The sequence below is a fragment of the Phocoena sinus genome, chromosome 2 (assembly GCF_008692025.1).
Source record: "Phocoena sinus isolate mPhoSin1 chromosome 2, mPhoSin1.pri, whole genome shotgun sequence".
Taxonomy (NCBI): domain Eukaryota; kingdom Metazoa; phylum Chordata; class Mammalia; order Artiodactyla; family Phocoenidae; genus Phocoena; species Phocoena sinus.
The window spans coordinates 158,720,422-158,729,475 of NC_045764.1; the positions used below are offsets into that span (position 1 = coordinate 158,720,422).

Sequence of the window (9,054 nt, forward strand, 5' to 3'; positions counted from 1 at the left end):
TATATATTTTCTGTATAAAGGGTAATATTGAACCTTAAACATATTTTGTTCATTCTGTTCCATGGTTTAAATTTTAATAAATTAATAAAATAATGAAATATATATCCATTTACACATATTTATATTTTAAATTTAACTATGTTTCCTATAAAATAATACCATTTTTAATCGATGCAAAATCTATATAACATAAAATTCACAGCTTAAATCATTTAAGGTGTAAATTTAGTGTTTTTTTAATATTCACAATGTTGTACAGCCATCATTACTATCTAATTCCAGAGTGTTTGCATCACTGAATATTTTTATAAATATTTGTAAATAGAAACCTTGTACCTCCCAATTCACCCCTCCCTAATCTACTTTCTATTTCTATGGTACTGTCTATTCTGGATATTTCATATAAAGAGAATCATACATTATGTGACCTTTTATACATGACTTCTTTCACTTAGCATAATGTTTTCAAGATACATCATAGCATGTATCAGCACTTCATTTTTTGCTAAATACTTTTTGGCTAAATCAGCACTTTTTATGGCTAAATATTAAATGATATATTGTATGTATGGATTTATTAAATTTTATTTGTCTATTCATAAGTTGATGGCCATTTTGGGTTGTTTCTGTTTGTAGGCTGCCATGAATAATGTTCCTATGAGCATTCCGATTCAAATTTTGCTTGAATGTATGTTTTTGATTCTCCTTGATATTTATGGATATCTAGAAATAGAATTGCTGGGTTATTTGATACTATTTCTTTATTTTCTGAAGTGGCTGTATCATTTTATATCTCCCACAATGTATGAGGGTTCCAGTTTCTCTGCATCCTCACCAACAATTGTTATTTGTCATTTACATATTACAGCCATCCTAGTGGGTATGAAGTGATATCTCGTGATTTTGATTTGTACTTCCTAAAGACTAATGCTTTTTTAATTTAATTTTTACTCTATTTTGGAGTATAGTTGAATTACAATATTGTGTTAGTTTCAGGTGTACAGCAAAGTGATTCAATTACACATGTACATATAGCTATTCTTTTTCAGATTCTTTTCCCATATAGCTTATTACAGAATATTGAGTAGAGTTTCCTGTGCTATACAGTAGGTCTTTGTTGATTATCTATTTTGTATATAGTACTGTGTATATGTTAATCCCAGACTCCTAATTTACCCCTCCCACTCACCTTTCCCCTTTGTTAACCATAGGTTTGTTTTCCAAGTCTGTGAGTGTGTTTCTGTTTTGTAAATAAGTTCATTTGTATCACTTTTGTTTAGATTCCACATATAAGTGATATCATGTGATATTTGTCCTTCTCTGTCTGACTTACTTCACTCTGTATGACAAACTCTAGGTCCATCCACCTCACTACAAATAACTCAATTTCATTTCTTTTTATGGCTGAGTAATATTCCATTGTATATATGTGCCACATCTTCTTTATCCATTCATCTGTCGATGGATACTTAGGTTGCTTCCGTGTCCTGGCTATTGTAAATAGTGCTGCAATGAACATTTTGAATTATGGTTTTCTCAAGGTATATGCCCAGTAGTGGGATTGCTGGGTCATGTGGTAGTTCTATTTTTACTTTTTTTTTTTTTTTTTTTTTTAATTTATTTTTGTCAGCACTGGGTCTTCGTTACTACGCGCAGGCTTTCCTCTAGTTGCAGGGAGCGGGGACTACTCTTCGTTTCGGTGCGCCGGCTTCTCATTGTGGTGGCTTCTCTTGCTGTGGAGCACGGGCTCTAGGCATGCGGGCTTCAGCAGTTGTGGCACATGGGCTCAGTTGCTACACGGCATGTGGGATATTCCTGGACCAGGGCTCGAACCCGTGTCCCCTGCATTGGCAGGCAGATTCCCAACCACTGCGCCACCAGGGAAGTCCCTATTTTTACTTTTTTAAGGAACCTCCATGCTGTTCTCCATAGAGGTTGTACCAATTTACATTCCTACTAACAGTGCAAGAGGGTTCCCTTTTTTCCACACCCTCTCCAGCATTTATTGTTTGTAGAATTTTTGATGATGCCCATTCTGACTGGTGTGAGGTGGTTCCTCATTGCAGTTTTGATTTGCATGTCTTTAATAATTAGAGATGTTGAGCATCTTTTCATGTGCTTTTTGGCCATCTATATGTCTTTTTTGGTAAAATACCTATTTATATCTGCCCATTTTTTTGATTGGGTTGTTTGTGCTTTTGATACTGAGCTGCATGAGCTGTTTGTATATTTTAGAGATCAATCCCTTGTCAGTCACTTCATTTGCAAATATTTTTTTCCCATTCTGTGAGTTGTCTTTTCATTTTGTTTATGGTTTTCTTTGCTGTGCAAAAGCTTTTAAGTTTAATTAGGTTCCATTTATTTATTTTTGTTTTTATTTTCACTACTCTAGGAGGTGGATCCAACAATATATTGCTGCGATTTATGTCAGGAAGTGTTCTGCTTATTGTTTTCTCTAAGAGTTTTATAGTATTAGATCTTACATTTATGTCTTTAACCCATTTTGAGTTTATTTTTGTATATGGTGTTAAAGAATGTTCTAACTTCATTCTTTTACATGTACCTGTCCAGTTTTCCCAGCACCACTTATTGAAGAGACTGTCTTTTCTGCATTGTATACTCTTGACTCCTTTGTCATAGATTAATTGACCATATGTGTGTGGGTTTGTTTCTGGGCTTTCTATCCTATTGCATTGGTCTATATTTCAAAAGTCAAAAGACTTTTGATCTATATTTTTGTACCAGTACCATACCTTTTTTTTTTTTTTAATAGTGAAAAATCACAATTTCAGCATTGAGTGCCAGATGTTGTGCTTTTGACCCATAGCTTTTCCTTTGGAGCTGAAGAGCAAAGGGTGTCCGGACGGTGAGGAAGGGCACAAAATATGGAATGCTTCACGAATTTGCATGTCATCCTTGTGCAAGGGTCATGCTAATCTTCTCTGTATCATTCCAATTTTAGTATATGTGTTGCCAAAGTGAGCACTACCATATGGTTTTGATGACTGTGTCTTCGTAGTATAGTGTGAAGTCACAGAGCCTGATTCCTTCAGCACTGTTTTCTTTCTCAGGTTTGCTTTAGCTATTTAGGGTCTTTTGTGTTTCCATACAAATTTTTAAATTTTTATTTTAGTTCTGTGAAAAATGCCATTGGTAATTTGATAGGGATTGCATTGAGTCTGTAGATTGCCTTTATCCAGGAATGGATTTTGGAGTTCTTTACTTAATGATTTTATTGATATCACTCTATAATATTTTATTAAATCTAGACTTTATCCTCTTTCAGTGACCTTTAAAACAAGCAAAAACTGGGGGGACCTTGAAGATGGCGGAAGAGTAAGACGCGGAGATCACCTTCCTCCCCACGGATACACCAGAAATACATCCACACGTGGAACAACTCCTACAGAACGCCTACTGAAGGCTGGCAGAAGACCTCAGACCTCCCAAAAGGCAAGAAACTCCCCACGTAACTGGTAGGGCAAAAGAAAAAACAGAGACAAAAGAATAAGGACGGCACCTGCACCAGTGGGAGGGAGCTGTGAAGGAGGAAAAGTTTCCACACACTAGGAAGCCCCTCCACGGGCGGAGACTGCGGGAGGCAGAGGGGGGAGTATCGGGACCGCGGAGTAGTGCACAGCGACGGGTGCGGAGGGCAAAGCGGGGAGATTCCTGCACAGACGATCGGTGCTGACCGGCACTCACCAGCCCGAGTGGCTTGTCTGCTCACCCGCCGGGGCGGGCGGGGCTGCGAGCTGAGGCTCGGGTTTTGGTTTTGGACGGAGCTCAGGGAGAGGACTGGGGTTGGCGGCTTGAACATAGCCTGAAGGGGTTAGTGCACCACGACTAGCCGGGAGGGAGTTCGGGGAAAAGCCTGCACCGGCCGAAGAGGCAAGAGACTTTTTCTTCCCTCTTTGTTTCCTGGTGCGCGAGGAGAGGGGTTTAAGAGCGCTGCTTAAAGGAACTCCAGAGACGGGCGCGAGCCGCGGCTGAAAGCGCAAACCCCAGAGACGGGCGCGAGCCGCGGCTAAAACCGCGGACCCCAGAGACGGGCGGGAGACGCTAAGGCTGCTGCTGCCGCCACCAAGGGGCCTGTGTGCGAGCACAGGTCACTCTCCACACCCCTCTTCCGCGGAGCCTGTGCAGCCCGCCACTGCCAGGTTCCCGGGATCCAGGGACAACTTCCCCGGGAGTACGCACGGCGGGTCTCAGGCTGGTGCAACATCACGCCGGCCTCTGCCGCAACGTCACGCTGCCTCTGCAGCCGCAGGCCCGCCCCGCACGTAGTGCCCCTCCTACCCCCATCCCCCAACCCCCGGCCTGAGTGAGCCGGAGGCCCCGAATCAGCGGCTCCTTTAACCCCGTCCTGTCTGAGCGAAAAAACACGCCCTCCAGCGACCTACACGCAGAGGCAGGGCCAAATCCAAAGCTGAGCTCCTGTGAGCTGTGAGAACAAAGAAGAGAAAGGGAAATCTCTCCCAGCAGCCACAGAAGCAGCGGATTAAAGCTCCACAATCAACTTGATATACCCTGCATCTGTGGAATACCTGAATAGACAAGGAATGATCCCAAATTGAAGAGGTGGAATTTAGGAGCGAGATCTATGATTTTTTTCCCTTTTCCTCTTTTTGTGAATGTGTACGTGTATGCTTCTGTGTGAGATCCTGTCTGTATACTCTTGCTTCCACCATTTGTCCTAGGGCTCTATCCGTCCATGACTTTTTTTAAAAAATTCTTTTTCTTAATAATTAAGTTTAATTGTAATAACTTTATTATACTTTACCTTCGTTCTTTCTTTCTTTCCTTCCTTCCTTCCCTCCTTTAGACAACGAATCACCCCAAATTGAGGAGGTGGTCTCAGGGAGCAGGATTTATGATTTTTCCCCCTTTACCTCTTTTTGTGAAGGTGTATGTGTATGCTTCTGTGTAAGATTTTTTCTGTATAGCTTTGCTTCCAACATTTGTCCTAAGGTTCTATCCGTCCCTTTTTTTTTTTTTTTCTAAATATTTTTTAATTCAATAACTATATTATACTTTATTTTATTTTTACTGTATCATCTTTCTTTCTGTCTTTTTTTCCTTCTTTCCCTCCTTCCTTCCTTCCTCCCTCCCTCCCTCCCTCCCTCCTTTCTTTCCTTCTTTGCTTCTTTCTTCCTTCCTTCCTTTCCTCCTTTCCTTCTTTCTTTACTCATACTTCTAATTCTCCCTACTTTTTCTCCCTTTTATTCTGAGCTGTGTGGATGAAAGGCTCTTGGTGCTCCAGCCAGGAGTCAGGGCTCTGCCTCTGATGTAGGAGAGCCAACTTCAGGACACTGGTCAACAAGAGACCTCCCAGCTCCACATAATATTAAACGGTGGAAATATCCCAGAGACCTCCATCTTAACACCAGCACCCAGCTTCACTCAACGACCAGCAAGCCACAGTGCTGGACAACCTATGCCAAACAACTAGCAAAACAGGAACACAACCCCATCCATTAGCAGAGAGGCTGCCTAAAATCATAATAAGGCCACAGACACCCCAAAACACACCACCAGACGTGAACCTGCCCACTAGAGAGACAAGATCCAGCCTCATCCAGCACAACACAGGCACTAGTCCCCTCCACCAGGAAGCCTACACAACCCACTGAAACAACCTTAGCCACTGGAGACAGACATCAAAAACAACGGGAACTACGAAAGTGCAGCCTGCAAAAAGGAGACCCCAAACACAGTAAGATAAGCAAAATGAGAAGACAGAAAAACACACAGCAGATGAAGGAGCAAGATAAAAACCCACCAGACCTAACAAATGAAGAGGAAATAGGCAATCTACCTGAAAAAGAATTCAGAATAATGATAGTAAGGATGATCCGAAATCTTGGAAGTAGAATGGACAAAATGCAAGAAACAGTTAACAAGGACCTACAAGAACTAAAGATGAAACAAGCAACGATGAACAATGCAATAAATGAAATTAAAATCACTCTAGATAGGATCAATAGCAGAATAACTGAGGCAGAAGAACGGATAAGTGACCTGGAAGATAAAGTAGTGGAAATAACTACTGCAGAGCAGAATAAAGAAAAAAGAATGAAAAGAACTGAGGACAGTCTCAGAGACCTCTGGGACAACATGAAACGCACCAACATTCGAATTATAGGGGTTCCAGAAGAAGAAGAAAGAAAGAAAGGGACTGAGAAAATATTTGAAGAGATTATAGTTGAAAACTTCCCTAATATGGGAAAGGAAATAGTTAATCAAGTCCAGGAAGCACAGAGGGTCCCATACAGGATAAGTACAAGGAGAAACACGCCAAGACACATATTAATCAAACTGTCAAAAATTAAATACAAAGAAAGCATATTAAAAGCAGCAAGGGAAAAACAACAAATAACACACAAGGGAATCCCCATAAGGTTAACAGCTGATCTCTCAGCAGAAACCCTACAAGCCAGAAGGGAGTGGCAGGACATACTGAAAGTGCTGAAGGAGAATAGCCTGCAACCAAGACTACTCTACCCAGCAAGGATCTCATTCACATTTGATGGAGAAATTAAAACCTTTACAGACAAGCAAAAGCTGAGAGAGTTCAGCACCACCAAACCAGCTTTACAACAAATGCTAAAGGAACTTCTCTAGACACGAAACACAAGAGAAGGAAATGACCTATAGTAGCAAACCCAAAACAATATATAAAATGGAAATAGGAACATACATATCGATAATTACCTTAAATGTAAATGGACTAAATGCTCCCACCAAAAGACACAGATTGGCTGAATGGATACAAAAACAAGACCCTTATATATGCTGTCTACAAGAGACCCACTTCAGAACTAGAGACACATACAGACTGAAAGTAAGGGGATGGAAAAAGATATTCCATGCAAATGGAAACCAAAGAAAGCTGGAGTAGCAATTCTCATATCAGACAAAATAGACTTTAAAATAAGGACTATTAAAAGGGACAAAGAAGGACACTACATAATGATCAAGGGATCGATCCAAGAAGAAGATATAACAATTGTAAATATTTATGCACCCAACATAGGAGCACCTCAATACATAAGGCAAATACTAACAACCATAAAAGGGGAGATCAACAGTAACACATTCATAGTAGGGGACTTTAACACCCCACTTTCACCCATGGACAGATCATCCAAAATGAAAATAAATAAGGAAACACAAGCTTTAAATGATACATTAAACAAGATGGACTTAATTGATATTTATAGGACACTCCATCCAAAAACAACAAAATACACATTTTTCTCAAGTGCTCATGGAACATTCTCCAGGATAGATCATATCTTGGGTCACAAATCAAGCCTTGGTAAATTTAAGAAAACTGAAATTGTATCAAGTATCTTTTCCGACCACAACGCCATGAGACTAGATATCAATTACAGGAAAAGATCTTTAAAAAATACAAACACATGGAGGCTAAACAATACACTACTTAATAATGAAGTGATCACTGAAGAAATCAAAGAGGAAATAAAAAAATACCTAGAAACAAATGACAATGGAGACACAACGACCCAAAACCTATGGGATGCAGCAAAAGCAGTTCTAAGGGGGAAGTTTATAGCAATACAAGCCCACCTTAAGAAGCAGGAAACATCTCGAATAAACAACCTAACCTTGCACCTCAAGCAATTAGAGAAAGAAGAACAAAAAACCCCCAAAGCTAGCAGAAGGAAAGAAATCATAAAAATCAGATCAGAAATAAATGAAAAAGAAATGAAGGAAACAATAGCAAAGATCAATAAAACTAAAAGCTGGTTCTTTGAGAAGATAAACAAAATAGATAAACCACTAGCCAGACTCATCAAGAAAAAAAGGGAGAAGACTCAAATCAATAGATTTAGAAATGAAAAAGGAGAAGTAACAACTGACACTGCAGAAATAAAAAAAATCATGAGAGATTACTACAAGCAACTCTATGCCAATAAAATGGACAATCTGGAAGAAATGGACAAATTCTTAGAAATGCACAACCTGCCAAGACTGAATCAGGAAGAAATAGAAAATATGAACAGACCAATCACAAGCACTGAAATTGAAACTGTGATTAAAAACCTTCCAACAAACAAAAGCCCAGGACCAGATGGCTTCACAGGTGAATTCTATCAAACGTTTAGAGAAGAGCTAACACCTATCCTTCTCAAACTCTTCCAAAATATAGCAGAGGGAGGAACACTCCCAAATTCCTTCTACGAAGCCACCATCACCTTGATACCAAAACCAGACAAGGATGTCACAAAGAAAGAAAACTACAGGCCAATATCACTGATGAACATAGATGCAAAAATCCTCAACAAAATACTAGCAAACAGAATCCAACAGCACATTAAAAGGATCATACACCATGATCAAGTGGGGTTTATTCCAGGAATGCAAGGATTCTTCAATATACGCAAATCTATCAATGTGATAAACCACATTAACAAATTGAAGGAGAAAAACCATATGATCATCTCAATAGATGCAGAGAAAGCTTTCGACAAAATTCAACACCCATTTATGATAAAAACCCTCCAGAAAGTAGGCATAGAGGGAACTTTCCTCAACATAATAAAGGCCATATATGACAAGCCCACAGCAAACATCATCCTCAATGGTGAAAAACTGAAAGCATTTCCACTAAGATCAGGAACAAGACAAGGTTGCCCACTCTCACCACTCTTATTCAACATAGTTTTGGAAGTTTTACCCACAGCAATCAGAGAAGAAAAGGAAATAAAAGGAATCCAAATCGGAAAAGAAGAAGTAAAGCTGTCACTGTTTGCAGATGACATGATACTATACATAGAGAATCCTAAAGATGCTACCAGAAAACTACTAGAGCTAATCAATGAATTTGGTAAAGTAGCAGGATACAAAATTAATGCACAGAAATCTCTGGCATTCCTATATACTAATGATGAAAAATCTGAAAGTGAAATCAAGAAAACACTCCCATTTACCATTGCAACAAAAAGAATAAAATATCTAGGAATAAACCTACCTAAGGATACGAAAGACCTGTATGCAGAAAATTATAAGACACTGATGAAAGAAATT

General features: G+C 39.5%; 1 non-coding gene across 1 annotated transcript; it reads right to left on the reverse strand.

Moving 5' to 3' along the window:
• Positions 1–2,879: 2,879 nt before the first annotated feature.
• On the reverse strand, positions 2,880–2,986 carry LOC116750307. Its single transcript, XR_004349003.1, has one exon. It is a non-coding gene; the product is annotated as a U6 spliceosomal RNA (small nuclear RNA).
• Positions 2,987–9,054: the final 6,068 nt, after the last annotated feature.